Below are 21,582 nucleotides of genomic sequence, written 5' to 3'. Positions count from 1 at the left end.
TCGCTGTGTGTTGCAGGCAATTCCAGAAGGTTCCTGTAACACTCAACAGCCCTACAAGGGTGAGGTAGGTGCTGTCATCCCCACGTGGGACCCAGACAGGTTAAGCAACCTTCCCAAGGTCACACAGCCAAGTGGTGGTGAAGCTGGGGTCTGAACCCAGACCTCCCGCTTAAGTCTGTGCTCCTAATTACCCAGCATGCCGCCTGGGAAACACAGATCGGTACCCACCAGGGTCCTGGAAAGTTGCAGAGGGCCTCTGCTGTGTTCAATAGTGTCTCCCCACCCCCCAGCCGCCCCAAAAAACAACACTACTGAGTCCTCGGAACGCTGTGTTCTTGGGCTGCTGTGATAAGGAACCGAACTTGAAATTTAATTACATTTCAACTTAAAGAGCCGCAGGTAGGAGTTTCCTCCTGCTGCTGGCACAACGATCACACACATACCGGCTTAACACAGCGCGAATCAATCTTACGGTTCTGGAGGTCCGAAGTCTGAAACGGGCCTCACTGGTCCGACAGCACGGCGTCTGTGGGGCTGTGTCCCTCCTGGAGGCTCTGGACGAGGACCTTTTCTTGCCTCTTCAGCTTCGAGAGGCCGCCTGCATTCCTCGGCTCGTGGCCCCACATCGCTGTGCCCTCCGCCTCCTTGTCGAGCCTTCCCCGACTCTGACCCTCCCGCCTCCCTCTGACGAGGACCCGCAAGGCCGGTGGCTGCCATACTGGACAGGGCAGGTGCCGACTGCTGCTTCCCAAAAGACCTGTTTCTGCTTGGGTCGCTGCTGGATCCCCTGAGCCAGGCACACGGTCCCCAACGAGCGTGTTCAATTAGCGACATTCGAGTACTGCTTCTATAGCACGTTGGTCGAAGGACGCGCTGGGTTTCACCTCGGGGTCCGAGCCAAACTTTGCAGAACGGAGACCCACGTGGTGGGGTGCCTCTCACCGAGGGAAACCGTCCTGTCCCCAGCCCGACGGGCGCCTTCAAGCAGGCCTCTGTGCCTCGTTGGGCGTCACCTTCCCCATCTGTATGATGAGGGGCAGGGAAGGAGCCGTACAACAGCTCCCAGCAGCCTCAGGAGAGCGAAGAAAATGGACGCACAGAAGCCAAGGGGCTGGCCCGAGGGCCAGGTCTTGACGAAGGGGGAGCCGCCGTCCCAAGTGGAGACTGGTGTGAGACTTCAGAAAAGGTGTGAGAGACGAGTAGGGAGGGTCCCCGCACCGTTTGCGGAAGGGAAGACAGCAGCCTGCCCCCGGGGCCGGAATCGGTGACTTCTTCAACGCTGTCCCATCTGCCTCGATAAGTTCTCCTAAACTTCCTCTGTGCGTCGAACTCCTACTCATCCTTCAAGACCCAGTTCGAATGTTTCCCTCTTTTTTTTTTTTCGATGTTTCCTCTGGGGTGTGGATCCAAGTCCCCTGGCCCCGAACGTCGACGCTCTGATGCGGCCATCCACACGCGCTCACCACTCGCGCACACACCTGCCCGCACACACGCGCGTCCCGGAGCGCACACACACACACACACGCCCCCACACCGAGGCCTGCAGCCACGCGCCAGCTCTGCACACACGCCCCCGGGACGGCGCAGGGGGCACACACAAACACCAGGGCGTGTGTCCTCGCACACAGACGTCCGCAGAAACGTTGCCACGGACCGTGAACGCAGTCGCAGACCGAAAAGTACGGAGCTCCTGCCTGCGAACCGGGACGTCTGGGACTTCCCTGTCCCCCCCCACACCCACAGACACCCAGAGGCACCCGCACGCACACACGTGCACACCCACGGACGCATTCCTGTCCTGCGTCCCCGGGGCCTCACGCTCTGCTCCACGGCTGCGGCGGCGGGGCCCGGAGGGCTGACACCGGCTCCATCCGGTCTCGGTCGCCCACGGGGAGGAGGAACACTCGGCCGGCCGTCTGGCCTTGTCTAGGGCGGGGGATGGGAAACCCCCCTGGCCCAGCCCTCGACGCCCTGCTCGCGCTCCTCTTGCCGCCCGCCGGCCCAGTGCCTCCGGGACCCTCCGGGGCCGGACGCAGAGGCGACGCGTCCCGCGGTGCCCAGGTGAGACCCAGAAGCGTGGGGACGGGCCAGGGCCCACCCCCGCGGCCCCACCGAACAGAAAGGAAGAGGTAGGACAGCGTGGGCCTGTGCGGGGGCGCCGGCCCAGACAGCCTCCTGTGCAGCCAGATGGCCGGCCATCTGCGGTCCCCTCCTCCTCGCGGAGTGGCCAGACCGGGTGCCGGGGCGAGCCTCCTCAAAGCTGGCAGAGCGTGTTAGGGCCGTATGCTGCCTGGCAGGCTGGGGGCTGCGCCCCGGGGAGAGGCGACCGGACGCACGCCTCTCGCCTCATAAGGTAGGCGCCTCTGTTCTGGAAGATTCCAGGGTTTGGGGCGGGGGGGGGGGGGGGGGGAGAACAGCTCTTGATCCAAGCACTCGTTCCTTCTCTCATTCACGAAACACCGGGTGCCTACTAACTGCTCGGCACTGGAGATAGGATAACGAACAAAACAAGTATTTGCTGAGCACCTACTGTGTGCCAGGCACTGTTGTAGCCCTTGGGGTTACAGCCATAGAACAAGACAAGTAGACATTAGACATCCACTGTGCGTCAGCTGAGGGCAACCATGATCAAACAAGCGTTTATGGGGCACCCGCTGTGTGCCAGGAGCCGCTCTGGGCCCTGGGGACACAGCAGTAAGCCATCTGTTAAGCACCTACTGTGTGCCAGGCACTGGGGGCAGGGGGGTGACGGGAAGGATGTGGTCCCTGCCCTCACAGAGCCCACAGTCCTCAGATGAGCGACAGCGCATACATGCCGGGATGCCACAAGGAAAGTAGGGCTGAGGGAGGGACAGTGGCGTTCTCACCCATTTGATCTTTCTAGATGGGGCAATCGGGGAAGGCTTCTCAGAGGAAGGGGCACGGAGAGAGACCCAGTTGGAGTAAAGAGCCAGCACTGAGGCCCCCAGGGGAAGGGACTGGCCCGGAAAGACCCGAGGTGGACAGGCTTGGTGTGTCCAACACCCCGGGGAGTCCAGGCCCCTGGGCTGGCACAGGTGAGCTGGGCAGGGGCAGGGGGGAAGAGGGGACGAGTGTGGGGAGGGAGACCCCAGGCGTTGTGGGGGTGGGGGCCCAACCTCCACCTGTGTTTGGGAAGCTGTACTCGGGCTGGTCCCAGTGAGACTGGGACCCGAGCGCCGGGATGATTCCCATTTCACAGTCGGGAAGGTGGAGGCCCAGGAGAGGCCGGGGTCACCTGAGCCTGGGGCCCGGGGCTGGCGGAGCCTCTGCGCACCGTCCCCAGTCGACCCCTCCGCGCATCCTGAGGCTGTCAGCCTCGATGTCCCCCGGGCTTAGTCACCCCGTACAAGTGACATTTATTTATTCCCTCACACGGGAGCGTGGCGAGAATTAATTATTTTGTGCCAAGGAAGCACTTTGAACATGAAAAGTGCTGAGTATGACCGCGACATTACAGAGAACAGTGCTCCCTCCTCGCGCCTGCCTGCGGCTGGGAGGGTTGAGCCGTGTCTTCCAGGGTCCCCACCGCCCACGACGCGACGGGGAACACTGCTCCGAGCTCAGGATTTCTTTTCTGTAAAAGCCTAAGGAAGAGAATGAAGAGGAAGGCGGGGAGAGAAGGGGAGGGAGGGGGAGGGAATGAAGGTGGAGAGAGGGAAACAGGAGGGAGAGGAGAGGAGGGGGGAGGGAGGGAGAGGGACAGAGGAGAGAGGGAAGGGGGAGGGAGGAGGAGGGACAGGGGAGAGAGGGAGGGGGAGGGAGGGGGAGGGACAGGGGAGAGAGTGAGGGGGAGGGAGGGAGAGGGAATGAAGGTGGAGAGAAGGAGACAGGAGGGAGAGGAGAGGAGGGGGGAGGGAGGGGGAGGGACAGAGGAGAGAGGGAGGGGGAGGGAGGGGGAGGGAATGAAAGTGGAGAGAGGGAGGAGGAGGGAGAGGGGAGAAGGGGGGAGGGAGGGGAAGGGACAGAGGAGAGAGGGAAGGGGAGGGAGGGGGAGGGACAGGGGAGAGAGGGAGGGGGAGGGAGAGGAGAGGAGGGGGAGGGGGGAGGGAGGGGGAGGGAATGAAGGTGGAGAGAGGGAGACAGGAGGGAGAGGAGAAGAGGGGGGAGGGAGGGGAAGGGAATGAAGGTGGAGAGAGGGAGATAGGAGGGAGAGGAGAGGAGGGGGGAGGGAGGAGGGAGAGGGACAGAGGAGAGAGGGAAGGGGGAGGGAGGAGGAGGGACAGGGGAGAGAGGGAGGGGGAGGGAGGGGGAGGGACAGGGGAGAGAGTGAGGGGGAGGGAGGGAGAGGGAATGAAGGTGGAGAGAAGGAGACAGGAGGGAGAGGAGAGGAGGGGGGAGGGAGGGGGAGGGACAGAGGAGAGAGGGAGGGGGAGGGAGGGGGAGGGAATGAAAGTGGAGAGAGGGAGGAGAGGGAGGGAGAAGGGGGGAGGGAGGGGAAGGGACAGAGGAGAGAGGGAAGGGGAGGGAGGGGGAGGGACAGGGGAGAGAGGGAGGGGGAGGGAGAGGAGAGGAGGGGGGAGGGGGGAGGGAGGGGGAGGGAATGAAGGTGGAGAGAGGGAGACAGGAGGGAGAGGAGAAGAGGGGGGAGGGAGGGGGAGGGAATGAAGGTGGAGAGAGGGAAACAGGAGGGAGAGGAGAGGAGGGGGGAGGGAGGGAGAGGGACAGAGGAGAGAGGGAAGGGGGAGGGAGGAGGAGGGACAGGGGAGAGAGAGGGAGGGGGAGGGAGGGGGAGGGACAGGGGAGAGAGGGGAGGGGGAGGGAGGGAGAGGGAATGAAGGTGGAGAGAAGGAGACAGGAGGGAGAGGAGAGGAGGGGGGAGGGAGGGGGAGGGACAGAGGAGAGAGGGAGGGGGAGGGAGGGGGAGGGAATGAAAGTGGAGAGAGGGAGGAGGAGGGAGAGGGGAGAAGGGGGGAGGGAGGGGAAGGGACAGAGGAGAGAGGGAAGGGGAGGGAGGGGGAGGGACAGGGGAGGAGGGGAGGGGGAGGGAGAGGAGAGGAGGGGGGAGGGGGGAGGGAGGGGGAGGGAATGAAGGTGGAGAGAGGGAGACAGGAGGGAGAGGAGAAGAGGGGGGAGGGAGGGGAAGGGAATGAAGGTGGAGAGAGGGAGATAGGAGGGAGAGGAGAGGAGGGGGGAGGGAGGAGGAGGGACAAGGGAGAGAGGGAGGGGGAGGGAGGGAGAGGGAATGAAGGTGGAGAGAGGGAGACAGGAGGGAGAGGAGAGGAGGGGGGAGGGAGGGGGAGGGACAGGGGAGAGGAGGGAGGGGGAGGGAGGGGGAGGGAATGAAGGTGGAGAGAGGGAGACAGGAGGGAGAGGAGAGGAGGGGGGAGGGAGGGGAAGGGACAGAGGAGAGAGGGAGGGGGAGGGAGGGGGAGGGACAGGGGAGAGAGGGAGGGGGAGGGAGAGGAGAGGAGGGGGGAGGGGGAGGGAGGGAGGGAGAGGGAATGAAGGTGGAGAGAGGGAGGGGGAGGGAGAGGAGAGGAGGGGGAAGGGAGGGGAGGGACAGAGGAGAGAGGAGGGGGAGGGAGGGGGAGGGACAGGGGAGAGAGGGAGGGGGAGGGAGGGGGAGGGAATGAAGGTGGAGAGAGGGAGGGGGAGGGAGAGGAGAGAAGGGGGGAGGGAGGGGAAGGGACAGAGGAGAGAGGGAGGGGGAGGGAGGGGGAGGGACAGGGGAGAGAGGGAGGGGGCGGGAGGGGGAGGGAATGAAGGTGGAGAGAGGGAGACAGGAGGGAAAGGAGAGGAGCGGGGAGGGAGGGGGAGGGACAGGGGAGAGAGGGAGGGGGAGGGAGGGGGAGGGACAGGGGAGAGAGGGAGGGGAAGGGAGGGTGAGGGAATGAAGGTGGAGAGAGGGAGGGGGAGGGAGAGGAGAGAAGGGGGGAGGGAGGGGAAGGGACAGAGGAGAGAGGGAGGGGGAGGGAGAGGAGAGGAGGGAGGAGGGGGGAGGGAGGGGGAGGGAATGAAGGTGGAGAGAGGGAGACAGGAGGGAGAGGAGAGGAGGGGGGAGGGAGGGGGAGGGACAGAGGAGAGAGGGAGGGGGAGGGAGGGGGAGGGAATGAAGGTGGAGAGAGGGAGGGGGAGGGAGAGGAGAGAAGGGGGGAGGGAGGGAAAGGGACAGAGGAGAGAGGGAGGGGGAGGGAGGGGGAGGGACAGAGGAGAGAGGGAAGGGGGAGGGAGGGGGAGGGACAGGGGAGAGAGAGGAGGGGGAGGGAGGGGGAGGGACAGGGGAGAGAGGGAGGGGGAGGGAGGGAGAGGGAATGAAGGTGGAGAGAGGGAGACAGGAGGGAGAGGAGAGGAGGGGGGAGGGAGGAGGAGGGACAGAGGAGAGAGGGAGGGGGAGGGAGGGGGAGGGACAGGGGAGAGAGGGAGGGGGAGGGAGGGGGAGGGACAGGGGAGAGAGGGAGGGGGAGGGAGGGAGAGGGAATGAAGGTGGAGAGAGGGAGACAGGAGGGAGAGGAGAGGAGGGGGGAGGGAGGGGGAGGGACAGAGGAGAGAGGGAGGGGGAGGGAGGGGGAGGGACAGGGGAGAGAGGGAGGGGGAGGGAGGGAGAGGGAATGAAGGTGGAGAGAGGGAGACAGGAGGGAGAGGAGAGGAGGGGGGAGGGAGGGGGAGGGACAGAGGAGAGAGGGAGGGGGAGGGAGGGGGAGGGACAGGGGAGAGAGGGAGGGGGAAGGAGGGGGAGGGAATGAAGGTGGAGAGAGGGAGGGGGAGGGAGAGGAGAGAAGGGGGGAGGGAGGGGAAGGGACAGAGGAGAGAGGGAGGGGGAGGGAGAGGAGAGGAGGGGGGAGGGAGGGGAAGGGACAGGGGAGAGAGGGAGGGGGAGGGAGAGGAGAGGAGGGAGGAGGGGGGAGGGAGGGGGAGGGAATGAAGGTGGAGAGAGGGAGACAGGAGGGAGAGGAGAGGAGGGGGGAGGGAGGGGGAGGGACAGAGGAGAGAGGGAGGGGGAGGAAGGGGGAGGGAATGAAGGTGGAGAGAGGGAGGGGGAGGGAGAGGAGAGAAGGGGGAGGGAGGGAAAGGGACAGAGGAGAGAGGGAGGGGGAGGGAGGGGGAGGGACAGAGGAGAGAGGGAGGGGGAGGGAGGGGGAGGGACAGGGGAGAGAGGGAGGGGGAGGGAGGGGGAGGGAATGAAGGTGGAGAGAGGGAGGGGGAGGGAGGGGGAGGGAATGAAGGTGGAGAGAGGGAGACAGGAGGGAAAGGAGAGGAGCGGGGAGGGAGGGGGAGGGACAGGGGAGAGAGGGAGAGGGAGGGGGAAGGAAAGGAGGGGGCTGGAAGGGAGGGAGGGGGGAGGGGGAGGGAATGGAAAGAATGGAGGGGAGTGGGGAGGGAGAGAAGAGGAGGAGAAGGAGAGTTTCCCACTCACGGGTTTTTCGGCCACCCCACACTGGGTGAGCTGGGAAGATAGGACAGAAATGAGTCACAAGGACAGGGTTCTGGTGTATAAAGTGCCTTCTGTACATTATTTCAGATCCACAAAACAGGATGGGGGGGTTTCTCAGCGGTGCAGGTGTCACCGGCCCCGTTCTACAGACAAGGAAACTGAGGCTCAGAGAGGAGGACCTTGCCCCAGGTTCCAGCCCCTGGGGCCTCGGGGTTCCCTGGGCACAGACACCGGCCACCCCCCCCCCCAGCAGGGCCCAGCAGGGACCCCGAGGGCGGCCCTGGGACCTGAGCCTCTCCCTCGTGCCACCCTGAGGATCCATGCGTCCCTGGGAAGGAGGCCGGGAGGGGAGATGTTCCTGGAGTGGGGAGTGGGGGGGGGGCGGGGGACGCAGATCTGAGGTTGACTTGACCTAATATGCGCCCGAAGGAAGCCACGCGGCCGAAGGCACAGCTGGAGGCCAGAACACGGGGGCTGCTACAGCTTCTACTTCAGAGGGAGAAAGCTTGTGGGGCTCACTTGACCCCCTCTGAGCCAGAATCGAGAAATCCCGGAGGAGGCGGAGAACTCGGGGCCCCCGGGCCGTCTGAATGCTTCTTTCCGAGGGTCCCAGCCCTGCCTCGAGCATCCCCACTCGCCCCAGCGGCCAGAACCGCGCCTGCATTCAGTAGGTACCCAATAAATGCCTGCTCGTGTGCGCTGGCTGGTATCTGAGGGGCCCCCTTCCGTGCAACAGAGGACCCTGGGAAGCAGAGGCCGTGCCGGGGCGGGTGGCGTAATCTCCTTGTGCCTCAGTTTCCCTATTTGTACGACGGGAGCAGACATGATAGAGGGACGTTGAGGACCGGGGAGGGTTCAGGGCTTGTCCCCAAGTAAGTCAGAGCTGCTCTTCGGGACCCGTCCCCGCAGAGCCCCTGGCAGACAGGTGGTCCCCACAAGCAGCCTATGTGGCGGGTCCCGTTAGGCCGGTTGCATTACGGTTATTTATTTTAGATCGTGAAACTGAGGCCCAGAGAGATCAAGCAAGGTGCCCAAGGCCGCCCAGCTAGACCGTGAGGGAGCTGGGTTCAGGCCCCACCTGCTCCTGGCGGGGCGGGGCCCGGCCGGCCACCTCGCCCTTCTCCCACAGGGGTCCCCTGGCGGTCCTGAGAACCCCTCACCCACTCAACCCCAGCAGGGCGAAGCCAGCTCGGAGACACCCGTCTCTTAATAATAACTAATACCGGCTGTCAATCACTTAATTTTCACGCAGCCCATTCAATAGATGAAAGACTGAGGTCCACAGGGGCAAAATTACTCGTCCAGGGTCACGGTTAGTGTTCAAACCCGGGATTTCTAGCCCGTAGAACTCCATTGCCTAGTGCAGTACAGCGGTGGAGACACGAACTCAGGAGTGAGATAAGCTGTGTGACCCTGGGCAAGTAACTCGGCCCCTCTGGTCTTCAGTTTCCCCTTCTGCAATATGGGATAATAGTGCCCGCTTCAGAGAGGCCTTGGGAGGATCAGCTCCGTTCATGCGCACAAGGCACTTAGAGCAGGACCGGGCAGAGTAAGGCCTGGGGGCTTACCTCAGTTTCCCCCAGCAACAGATTGTGAGCTGAGGACTTGTGGGCAGCTGCTCCAGGGGAAGCCAGCAGGGGGAAGGAGGGTCACCGGAGGTACCACCTCCAGTCCCCTAGCCCCAACCCCTGATTGTGGAGGGCTCTGGAGTGTGAGCTACGCCCCAGGGTTCTTGCCTCGAGGCAGGGGGCCCCCGGACCCACGCACTGTCAGCTGCCACCTAAGGGCTGTCCCAGAGTGATGACGACCCCCAGGCAGGTCAGGCTTTCTGGCCTGGGGCCAAAGCACTTCCGGCAGGCGGTCCAAGAGCCGAGGCAGAAGCTTGAGGAAAGTGCCGGCAGTCAGGGGCCAGGCACCCGGAAGAGGAGGGTGGGAGCCCTGACACCCAGGATGTGTGGGCGGAACCCGACTGGGTGATCACTGCCCTATAGCTCTTGCCACTTTACCTGCTAGGACCTCACAGCAAACCTGTCTGACCTGTGGTGTTGCTCTTGTTTCACAGATGGAACACCACTGGTTTGGGCAAAGTCACACAGATTTGGGGCAGGGAACCAAATCTCTAGACTCCTGATTCAGTCGCTGCCTGCAGGGCGTTAACTCGGGGAGGGAACTCGGGGGGAGGTTGTGTCAGTCAGGATGTCTTGGGCGGCAAATAACAGAAAAACCTCGATTCCAACAGCCTTGATAATGATGAAGGTTTATATTTTCCATAAGAAGTCCTGCGGTGGAGGAACTTCTGAGCAGGCTGGTTCGGCAGCTCAGCGGTGGCGTCCGGACCAGGGTCTCAACCTGTATGTCCTCTGCCACCCTCAGTACGGATCACTCCCCTCACGGCCCCAAAATGGCTGCAGCAGATCCAGTCATCACATCCCACCAGGACAAACTGCAGCCCAAGATGAGCCAGCCATATCTTCCTCGTGTTTCTCTCTTTTTCAAGAGCAAACCAAGATTCCCCATGACCCCCCACTGGAGCCCCTTTCACACCTCACTGGTTTCAGTTGGGTCACAGGCGAGGGGCACAGGACAGCCATTGACTGGCTCAGACCAAGGGTCAGCAAATCTGGCCCCAAGTCCGCCTGTGTGAATAAAAATGTATTGGTACGCAGCCACACCAGTTTTTTTTAACGTTTATTTATTTTTGAGAGAAAGAGAGACAGAGCGTGAGCGGGGGAGGGGCGGAGAGAGAGGGAGACACGGAATCCGAAGCGGGTTCCGGGCTCCGAGCTGTCGGCACAGAGCCCGACGCGGGGCTCGAACCCACGAACCGCGAGATCGTGACCAGAAGTGAACTCAGAGGCTTAACTGACCGAGCCACCCAGGCGCCCCACGCACCCATTTTTTTCACATATGACTGAGTTCGTGCTACAAGGGCAGAGCTGAGCGGTTGCATCTGGTCCGCGAAGCCGGAAAATTCACTGTCTGACTCCACGGAAAATCAGTTTGCTGACTCCTGGCTACATTAATTGGGATTCACCCCTGTGCTGGGCTGAGTCACTGTCCCTGAGGGATGAACACTGAACAAAACAATAGTCTGCGAGTGACACAGAAGTGGATGGCGGCCGGGTCACCGCTACGTCGGCCTCAAGTCCTTTGCTACTCGACGCACGGTCCCTAGACCAGCGGCAGGGAGCCAGGCTCGAACCCCACCGCCGCGCTCCTGAACCAGAGCCCGCACCTGACAAGGTCCCCAGGGCTCTGTGACAAGCCCTCGCCCTGCAGACAGGGGAAGGTGTGGCCGAGCTCAAGCCCTGACCGTGACCTTGACCAGCTGTGTGGCTGTGGCAGGTCATGGCCCCCCTCGAGGCCCTTGGGGCCCTCACCTGCTGGACGTCGTGTGTTCGCATCCTCGGGCTGAGTTAACAACCCTCCCCCGCCCCCTCCCCCACCCCGCCAAGCTGGGTGGCTTAGAGCCCAGTTCTGGAGGTCCGAAGTCTAAAGTCAAGGTGTGGGCAGGGCCATGCTCCCTCCGAGGCTGCAGGGGAGGGTCCTTCCTTACCTCTTCCAGCCTCGGGTGGGCCCCAGGTGGCCCCTTCTTTTTTTTTTAAGTTTATTTATCTTGAGAGAGAGACAGAGAGGGTGAGTGGGGGAGGGACATAGACAGAGGGGGACAGAGAACCCCAAGCAGGCTCCGCACCGTCAGCGCAGAGCCCGATGAGGGGCTCGAACTCCCAAACCGTGGGATCGTGACCTGAGCCAAGATCAAGAGTCGGACGCTTCACCGACCGCGCCACCCAGGCGCCCCACCTCCCCTGCTTGTAAGGACACCAGTCCTACTGGATTAACGCCCACCCTAATGACCTCATCTTAACTCGGTTACATCTGCACAGTCCCCATTTCCAAGCAAGTTTGCTTCCCTCCCCCCCCCAGCCGCCCCACCCCGATCCCAAACCATCAGGTTCCAGCTACACGGGCCTCCTTGCTCCTTCTAGAACATGCCAAGCCCACCAAAGCCTCGGGGCCTTGCTGTGCCCTCTGCTGGAATGCTGTTCCCATAGAGACTCCAGCTCACTCCCATGTTTTATGCGGATCTCCGTGCAAACGCAAACGTTGCCTCCTCGGAGAGGACGGCCTGACCCCACAGCTAGAAGTACCCACCCCGCCAGGCCCGACACTCAGTCACATTCGATCCCGTCAAACCTGTGACTGTCTTCATGGAATTCACAACTGGCTGGAATTGTCACATTCAATCGCATACCTATTGGCTGTCGGTGCCCGGACCGGGGCCTGGCTCATAGCAGGCGCTCAGTAAAAATTAACTACATGACTGAACAGGCCACTTTCCTCCCCACCCCTCTGGGCTCTTCGGGAAGGCTCGGGAATCCCCGGGCCCCTGCATTAGAGGCCTGGCAAGCCTCACCACGCCGTGGAATTTTCCAGATAAAACTATTCCTTTGTGCGTCAACAGAGCCTTTAATCTCAGCTCATCGCTTCTGTCCTAAAGCCACCAGGTAATGTGAGAGGGGCCCCTCGGGAGAAAGTGTGTCTCCCCACCCAACGCTGATAGATGTCCAGCGGCCGGTGGCCTGCCTCCACCAGGGCCTGTGTCAGTCCCCCGCCCGCCCCCCAAGCTGCAGGACGGCCCCTCAGTGGGTAGGGACACGCCCTGCGTATTAACCCTTTACAATAGCATTACTAATTTTCTTTATTATTAATTATTATTATTATTATTAAAATGTATACATGTAACCCACATGCGCTGACACTAAGAAGCTCCAAAATCTCTAGACTGTGATGGGAAGGAGATCCTCGCCTTCCCGATTCCAGCCCCCAGTGCAGAGGTGACAGACAGCACAGGCAGGGGTGCTGGGCACCCTTCGGAAGGGCCAGATTCGTCTGTCTGACAGATGCTGGCATAGGGCCCCCAGCGATCCCCTGAGGGTGTCACTATCATTACACCCATCTTACAGACAGAGAAACTGAGGCTCAGAGAGGGACAGGGCTAGCCAGTGGTAGAACAGGGCCGAACTCAGACGGTCTGGCTCTGACCGTCACCTGTGACCGCTATGCCAGCGCCCCCTCTCAACAGAAAAGCTCTTGATTTCGTTTTTAACTCTTTTTTCTTCCCTCCCCCACCCTCTTTTCCGTTCCGTACTGTTCCACGACTTGCTTTTTTCGTATCACCGCTTGCCTAGAAGATAATTTCATGCCAAGCACACAGAGGTCACTCCACTGCTCGTGAGCCCATGTCGTGTTCCGCGGCCCTCGACACGCAGCCCGGAACGATCATTGTGCCCGTCTGGGTCCAAACGGCCCACGTGTGACCACCTTGAATCCTTAGGACGTAATTCATTGGGATGTGCACTGTAGTTTGTATGTGACACACAGCAGGCACTTTGGGGGAAGCCAGTGAGATCTGGGCTTATTGGGCAGGAGGTCTGAGCTGCCCTGTCACCCACAGACGCTACACCCGAGCTTGTCAGGAGGGGAAATGCGGGCCCCAGCCCCATGGTCTGAAACGTCCCCGGTTCCGAAAAAGGCTCTGAGGGTGAAACATTCGTCCTACCGGTCGGCTGCACATCTAAGGGCCCCAGAGCGTCAACCCTTCAAAGCCCCGCGACTCATCCCCGTCGTCGTGCCCGGTAATTCACAGAGCAGCCCGAGGAACACCCCGGTTTGTCCACACCTCCAAACAGAGGCCAACCAGGAGTGTCCCGGGAGCAGAGGAACAGAACCCAGGCCTCGGTCCACGGCGGGTATCGAATGCTTTTCTCAGCTGACCCAAAGGGGGTGAGGAAGGGCCCTCTGCCTCCCGAGAGTGACTCACCCCGTGAAAACCGGATTGTTCCAAGCGTCCAAATCTGCAGAACAGGCTCCAGGCCTTGGGCCTTGTCCGGCTTCCCCTGAGCCAAACATTCCAGCATCTTCCTCAGGTACCTGTGAATACTGTAGGCTCTTCTCCAAACACAGCCTTTGTTTTTGAAAGCTCATGAAGAGGGACCCGGCAGGTCAGGAGACAGCCGGCCGCCCACTTCCTTCCCCGGGACGGCAGTCGGCCAGCTCCCAAATGACCATGGGTCCTGCCCATGACCACACTCCAGGCTGCCTCCGAGCGCGTAGCGGACCAGGACCCCCGGCGGGCGGCCGAAACATCCTCCGCCAGAGGACCGCCGGCCTCCTGGCCACCGGGAGGGCCAGGCTGCGGCAGGGGGACTTTCTCGCCATCGGGAGCGGGTTGACTTCCCACAGGGGAGAGATGCTTCCCGAGCAGTTTTGTGGAACGCCTTGTCCATTCTTTTCAGGAAAATTCTGCGCAGCCCCGTGCCCTCCATAGAGGAGGAGGAAGTTGCCCGGTTTGTGGGTGCGGAAAGGGCTGGGCTGTGTGTTGACGTGAGGGAATCCGCAGGGCAAGCCTGAGATGCCATGCTGGGCCTCGTGGGCTTAGCCGGGTCGCCGCCGTCCTACTAGGTCGGGATCGTCCGTAACGCGTCCCATAAAAGCCGGGGCAGGTGGCCTGTGTCCGTTTTCGGCCACGAGGGACACTGGGAGGCGAGACAGTGGGGAAAGCTGCCGCTAACAGCCGGAGACAGCTCTGTGTGCGCCGGGCCCGGTCGGAGGACATCGCGTGCGTGAACATCGCACTCAGATAACGACCCACCGAGACAGGCTGCAGTGACTGCCACCTCCACCGATAAGGAACCCGAGGCACAGAGCAGTCGAGTCACTACCACAAGCAGCTGGAAAATGGCCGAGCGGGGGTCTGAACTCGGGCGGGCGCTCTTGACTCTCTTCAGTATTGTGGGATCGTTCCGAAGCCAGAAATACTGGCCACGAGTGGGCTCTCTGTGACAGATACTGTGACGGACCCAGCACCTGTTCCCAGCCTTTTCTCCCCCAGCCTTTTCTGCTTTCCCGGGCTCGCCTGGCAGTTCGGGCCAATGAAACGCAGGCAGAAGGCAACCGGGAGGTTGTGGCAAATGTTCTGCTTCTCTTGATTAAAAAAAAAAAAAAAAAAAATCAAAGGTAGCTAATGTCCCCTGCACCCTTTTTGCCTCCCTTGGGTGTGGATGTGACGCCTGGAGTCATGGCAGCCGCCTTGTGATCTGAGGGAAAAGCTGTGAGAAGCACAGGCGGTGACCTGGGAAGACCTGAGCTTTGGAACCAACTCTCCCGCCTCCCAGACGTCTTTTTATATGGGAAAATGCGACTCTGTTTGCAACGCTGGGTTAGGCTGTCTCTTATCCGCAACCCAAACGCATACCTGATGTTCTCCTTTTCTCTCCTCCTACCTCTTTCCTTTTCCCACGGGAAAGTAACTGGTCCTTCAAAGTCTGTACCTTGTCAAAAGTGAGGGACAGGGAGAGGCCTGCCTTCCAAGGATTTGCTGGAATCTCATCTTCCTGCTGTCTCCCCAGCTATCATTTTCTAAGCATCCGCTCTCTGCCAGGTGGATGCTGGGTACAGCATGTATAAAAAAAGAATTTGCCTGGTGGGGGAGGAACCAGATTCACCCAGTTCTGCACAGAGCCTGGCCTGCGGGGAGTTCCCTGTAAGCGAGCACGTCATTGTTATTTCTATTGTTATTGCTAAGGAGCCAGAGTCCTGTCCCCCAGAGCGATTGATTCCCCGGGGCAGCCACGAGTGGAAAGGAGAAGCCAAGGGAAACCGGGGCCTGATTTCTTTTGAGCCTGGCCTGCTTTCGCGCTCCCCGGGCGCGGGCACAGGTGCACCCTCGGGTGGCGGAAAGCCTGCCGTGCGGGGCTGCCCGAGGAAGGACGCTCCTGCCCACGCCTTGTCTGGAAAGCAGCGCACATTCGAGAAGGGCTGGCCCTTGCCGGGGACTCGGGGGCTCAGGAGCCAGCGATCAGCATCGTGGTCGAGGTTGGCCAGCCCACGAGACTCGGAGCTCACCCTCTGCATCAAAGCCAGGGTGGCTGCCAGAGAGAGCGAGAACGCGTCCCTCGTGAGCCCAAGGCCACAGCAAAGGGAGTGGGCCTCCAACAGTGGAGGAGAGGGGCTGTAACTCATTAATTCATTTGTGAGAACACAGCGAATGCCAAGCACTGGGATACACGAGTTTCACGGAATCATCACGGCCCCTTTGAGGGAACTGCCATTACCATCTCTATCTTGCAGATGGGGAAACTGAGGCACGGGGAGGTTCAGCGGCTTGTTCAAGGTCACGCAGCCAATAACCAGAGGAGCAGGATCTGAACCCAAGCGGCCAGACCCCTTCTGAGCAATACAGGGGTAACAACACGCACCCTATCCGTGCCCTCTTCGAGTTTTCGTTCTAACGGGGCTGGCAGAGGAGAGACCGGCTGTAAACAAACCAAGTGCATGTGATGAGTCACCGGGGGCAGTGATGGTGATTAAATCACGCCGCCTGTCCGGGGACTTTCGGGGGTGGGGGGGTGGCTTGGAAGGCTTCTGAGATGAGGTAGAGACTGAGGGGAAGGATGGATGGGACTTTAACTGGCATCGGGGGGCAGAAAAGTCACGCCACGTGGTGGGACCAGGACCAGCTCGTGCAAAGACTAGGATGAGGGCGAGTCGATATGAGAAAACCATGGAGCCAGAGCTCCCCCGGGGGTGAAAACCCAGGCATACAGTTAGTGCTCAATAAATGGTCGTTGTTGACATCAAAGGATGCATGGGTGGGGGGGTTAAGCCGTGGGAGGCTTTGAAGGTCAGGAGGAAGGGCTTGTGTATACACCCTCTTTCCTGCCTTTCCTTCGGGATTCCCCATCCTCCAGGCCCGGAGAGCCAGCCCCAGGGCGTGTGTTCTGATTGGTTCAAGAGGACCAGGCCCCTAACCAGGGATTGGCGGCCGGTGGTGACCAGGGGCCAAACGTGTTCCACTCCTGGCAGGTTTCCAGGCAAGATCTGCGCACTCTCAAACAGACACTCTCCACCCACCATGGCCCGTGTGGCAGTTGCCTGTTGCCGCGTAACGAGACGCCCCCAAACTTTGCAGCTTTAAATGAAAAGTAAGTATTATCTCAGTTTCTGTGGGTCGGGGACCCGGGAGGGACCCAGTGGGTGGTTCTGGCTCCGGGTCTCCCGGAAGTTGCTCTCGGGACGTCAGCTGCGGTCGCGGTCCCTCTGAAGGGTTTCTGTCCCATCTCTCTCCCTCCAGGTGGAAGGTGAAGGGTGTCAGAGGAGGGCTCGCCCAGTCCCAGCCTGCGGGCACCCAGCCCTCGGCTCTTTCCGGACACGCAGAAACACACAGTGCACAGATCACCTCCTCCAAGAAGCCTTCCCATCTCATCTTATTTCCAAGTGGCCCCTTCCCCCCCCCCCCCACCGCCATGACACGGATTTTCTGTCCCACCTCCCCCACCTTACTCCTGAGACGCTGCTCTTTACTGTTTGCCTTTCTCTTGGTCCTTCCTTAATTACCTTTTTCTCTCTCTGCCCGGCGACTCACGCACACACTCCATGAAGGGTCAGAGTTTGCCTGGTATGTAGTAGGCGCTCAGCTAATTGTATGTATATGTTGAGTGAATGAATGAGCGGATATTTCACAGGCCTGGAAGCAGTCTGGAACATCAGGGGATTCTGAGAATCCAGAAAGAGGCTGATAATTCCCCCCACACACACACACACACCTCTCATGCACACACACACACACACACCCTCTTCCTCCTGCCTGCACACAGGCTGCCCTTATCTGACTGCAAAGCCCCAGCCTTCCCTAACTTGCTTCCCACACCAGCTTCTCTACCCCACTATCCCTCACAGACCTGCGAGGCCGCCAGCCCAGCAAACATTACGTGGACTTTGGTCCCCGTTTGGAACTTTCCAGGCATATGACCTTGAGGGGGCCGCTCTCCCGTGCCGAGCCTCAGTTTCCTCATCTGTCCCGGGGGGTAAAGTGAGCCCAACATACACAAAGAGCACGCCGTCTCCGTGAACGTGAGTAGGTGGTCACTTCAGGCAGGGAAGGGCGCGGGGCTGGCGCGGAACAGACCGCCCCTCTCCGCGGCCCACAGCGTCTCACCCTGTCTCAAGGCTGACCCGGCCGTTGTGGGTTGTCGCGCTCCCCTCACCGCTGCTCCCCAGAGAGCGAGAACACTTAAGGGCCGGTGTTTTCCCCAGCTCAGCACAAAGCGCGATCACCGCGGGGCAGCCGGGAAGGGCTGTTAGCTTGATTGAGTCCTTTTTCCTTCTGCACGTCGACTATTAGGCCGTTAGGCGCTCTCAGCTCGCAGAGGAGCCACTGATCCTTTATTACCAGCACGGGAGCGGGAGGGCCGGAGCCCCTCGGTTATCGGTTATCGCAAGAATGCGGCGCCACTGCATACACCCCAGACAGCACATGTGAGACACCTCCTCTCCCTACTCAAAGACCAGTGACAACGCCTCATTTCCAGGACTCAAGTCCAAAGCCTCCCCCCCACCATGCCGCGGGCTCCCCTTCACCACCCTCCCCCAGCCCGTCTCCTCTCAGGGCTCTCCTTTCTGTTTGGGCAGAAGAAACCCCCCGACGCAGTGAGTCGAAGGGATGGTAACTGCTTCTGCCTTCTCAGGGAGGGAGCGCAATCCATTCCAGCAGGGATACGAATTCCTACATTGCCTCCTCTTAATAACTGAAATGCTTCAGAGCCATCCCTATACGCCAGGCTTGCCTCTGAGTGTTTTCGCTCAGCACAGATTCAACTCAATGAATCCTCACAGCAAACCTAAGAAAAAGGCATCGTCTGCATTCCCATTTTCCAGGCCAGGTTCTGAGGCACAGAGAGGGTTAAGTCACCTGCCCAAGGCCACACAGCTGCCGGAGAGAGGGGCTGGGCTGGGACTTGAACTTAGACCTTCTGGTGCTTTTAGCCTCTTCACAGAGGGGAAGGGAAAAGTGGACGTTGCCGAAGCCCAGAGCCCGTTCTTCTATGAGGCCAGGGTGCGGGGAAAGAGTGGACAGCCATTTTCTCAGTAAGACACAATGACAAGGGCTCAGAAAAGTGATGGGAGCCCAAACTTGGGGGGGGGGGAGGGCTGCGCAGAAAGTTCAGGAGATATAGTTTTGGGGGGGAGGGGGAGGGGAGGAAGGGGACTGGAAAACAGGAAAGGGGCAGAGTCTGAGCAGCATGGTCTATAAAACCCCTCCCTTGCTCCCAAGTCTCCGCAAAGTCTGCTGAGACCAGAAATGACCCGGGCTGGGGAGGGGGGGGGGTGGGGAATCTTAGAAAGGAGGCTGTGTGAGTCACGACAATTAACTAGCCAGAGATAGAAGGCCAACGCTCAGATTTCTTGTTTCGTATAACTGAAAAGTCCCAGGTAGATTTCAGACATGGCTGGGCTCAGGGGCACAAATAATGTCATCGGTCCCTCCTTCTTGGTGTTACTTTCCTCCAGGCGGGTCTCTTTCTCCGGCGGGTTCAATTACATCCCATCGGTATAACAACTCAGTGGGAAAAGAGCGGTTTTTTCCAAGTGGTTCCAGCTAAAGTCCCAGGAAAGGTTCTCATTGGCTCAGCCTGGGCCACGTGACTAGGTCACATGACCACCCCCTAACCAATGGCGGTGGTGATGGGGCGGAGTTTCACTCCCTCAAACCACATAGATGAAGAACAAGGAAGGGGTGGTTCCCCAGTGGGACAGGGGAGGGGAGAATTTCCTTCCAGAAGGAGAGAGCCTGGGCAGAGAAGGCCATAGACGTGCACTGTGGGGGCCACGACGTGAGGAGAAGAGAACAGTTGCCTGATAGGATCCCTCAGTGGGGTTAGGGGGCTAAAGCAAAGCCTCAAAGTCCCTGCTGCCTGCACTCACCTGGAATTGCATAGAAATCTTGCCCGGGTCACCGGGCTGCCTGCAGAATGGGGAAAGAGAGAAATGCCCGAAAAGAACAGAGAGATTAACCAACAACCTGCCTCAGTTTCCCTTTCCATAAAATGGGGTCAAAACTAGCACCAACGTCACATGGTTGTAGAGATTACGGGGATTCGTAAGCGTGAAGGGTAATAAAAACTAAATAACACCAAAGTGTGAAGGGTTCAGAATGGCGTACATAAGAAAGACACAATGAACATCGGATTCTTCGGAACCCAGGCCACCTTTGCCTGGCCTTTCCCTCCACTCCCTTATTGGTGAAATCTAGCCCTCTTCCTCCATGAAGCCTTCCTGGGATCCCCAGTGCACTCAGAGCCCCTGGAGCCCCACGGACCGAGGTCTGAGCCCCGGCTCTGCTCCTCGAGCTACGCGACCCTGGGAAAGTGGCTTCACCTCTCTGAACCAGTTTCCTCTTCTAGAAGAGATGGACGATGCAAAACTCTTGGGAGGGCTCTGCTAGATTCTGAGCCATTGGCTGCAGTAGAGGCTATGGTCTCTCTGGGGTGGGGGTCCCCTCCCTGGCATCTCTCAGTGTCCTGGCGAAGTGCCGTGCATAATACTGATCGGCTCACCGGGTTCCTCACAGTTCAGAGTTGAGCCTCTACCCCTAAGATGCTGTGTGACATCAGCAAATCATTCCGCCTCTCTGAGGCCGTTTCCTCGCGGGCATCCCTGCATCACAGAGAAGCTATGAGACTGGCGGCTGCCAATACACACTGCCCGAAATAAGTAGATCCTCGGTTAGTGGACATTCTCTCTTTCCCTTACTGCTAGCCCCAATGCCACCTCCTCCGCGCAGTTTTCCCTGACTGCCCGGCTCCGATGACCTCTTGGTCTCTCCTCTTGCCTGCACAGTGAGCACCTTGGAAGTTTAGGTCAGGTCACTAGCGCCTTTGGAGTCCCTAGGACCCGGCACATGGCCCCGTAAACAGTGGGCATTCTAGGGAGTTTGCGAGTGACCATGGTGACGGTGACGGTGATGATGACGATGGAGAAAATGTCATTTGAGACCAGCCAGGTCTCCTTAGTTCCGCTTCCAATTTCATCTCAGCTAACGTGTCTCCAGAAGTGTTTTCAAATCCTCTTTTGCCAGGATGTGGGTCTAAACAGATTCATAAACCCCGGGATCTGCTATGCGCCTAGCTCTGTGTCAGGCAAGCCTCTTTTTTGCCAATCTATAATGGCATCTTGCCTTTAACAGTGAAGTTTCATTCGAGCAGGGTTTTGTCACCTGCAGGATGATTTGGAGGGCACACACAGCTGAACGCTAAAAAAAAAAAAAAAAAGAATCATTCATGGGGCACCTGGGTGGCTCAGTGGGTTAAACGTCCCACTTCGGCTCAGGCCACGATCTCCCGGTTGGTGGGTTCGAGCCCCGCGTCGGGCTCTGTGCTGACGGCTCGGAGCCTGGAGCCCGCTTCCAATTCTGCGTCTCCCTCTTTCTCTGCCCCTCCCTCACTCACGTTCTGTCTCTGTCTCTCAAAAATGAATAAACGTTAAAAAAATTAAAAGAATCAGGAATATTTTTAAGCCTATTTATTTTTGAGAGAGAGAGAGAGAGAGGAGAGGGAATGAGTGGGGGAAGGGCAGAGAGAGAGGGAGACACCGAATCCGAAGCGGGCTCCAGGGTTCCAGCCGTCAGCACAGAGCCCCATGCGGGGCTCGAACCCACCAACCGTGAGATCGTGACCTGAGCCGAAGTCAGACAGGTGCCCCTAAAGTCTTTCATTCTAATGGTCACCTGTGGTCACAAGGTGGCTGCTCCACCTCCAGCATTGCATCTTAATTCCAGGCAGAAAGATGGAAAAGAACAAAGGGCAAAAGGTCTGTACCAGGTCCTGCTGCTCCCCACCCCCACTCTCCACTTTTTAAAGAGTTTTCACCAAAGTGCCACATCTCACTGGCCGGGACTGCCTCATGGACAACCCCTATGTGCAGAGGAAGCTGGAAAGGTGGAGTTTAAACTGGGCACACTGCTGTCCCATACAAAATTATTGTTTTATTAGTACCCAAAAAGAGAGAGAGAGAGAGAGAATAGATACTCGGAAGGCAACCACCAGTGCGGCTCAGGCACACCAAACCTATGATTGGCAGGAACTATTAAGGTCGCGGTTCTTGGCTCGGGCAGGAGTCGAAAGTCCCCTGCAGGGATCTGTGGAAACTCAGGTAGCTGGGTGGAGCCTGAGAATCTGCATTTCTAATAAGCTCCCAGGCCATCCCGGGGCTGCCGGTCCGACACCACACTTTGAGAACTGCTGAGAACTGTCCTACTTGCGGTAGGACAGTCGGTACTTGAGCAAAAACACATGAATTTATTTTGAAAGGATAATCCTTAGGACGTAATGGCTTAGGTATGTTATCAG

At 59.6% G+C, this 21,582-nt stretch overlaps 1 long non-coding RNA gene across 1 annotated transcript; it reads left to right on the top strand.

Annotated features, from left to right (window-relative positions):
• The first annotated feature begins 2,333 nt into the window (after positions 1–2,333).
• Positions 2,334–8,088, top strand: LOC123587691. Its single transcript, XR_006707461.1, has 3 exons — positions 2,334–2,353; positions 2,885–3,056; positions 7,481–8,088. It is a non-coding gene; the product is annotated as an uncharacterized LOC123587691 (long non-coding RNA).
• The last annotated feature ends 13,494 nt before the right edge of the window (positions 8,089–21,582 follow it).

Source organism: Leopardus geoffroyi, chromosome D3 (assembly GCF_018350155.1).
Source record: "Leopardus geoffroyi isolate Oge1 chromosome D3, O.geoffroyi_Oge1_pat1.0, whole genome shotgun sequence".
Lineage (NCBI taxonomy): Eukaryota > Metazoa > Chordata > Mammalia > Carnivora > Felidae > Leopardus > Leopardus geoffroyi.
Note: the sequence above shows the minus strand (reverse complement) of the source record. Positions and strands in the feature narration are given on the sequence as shown.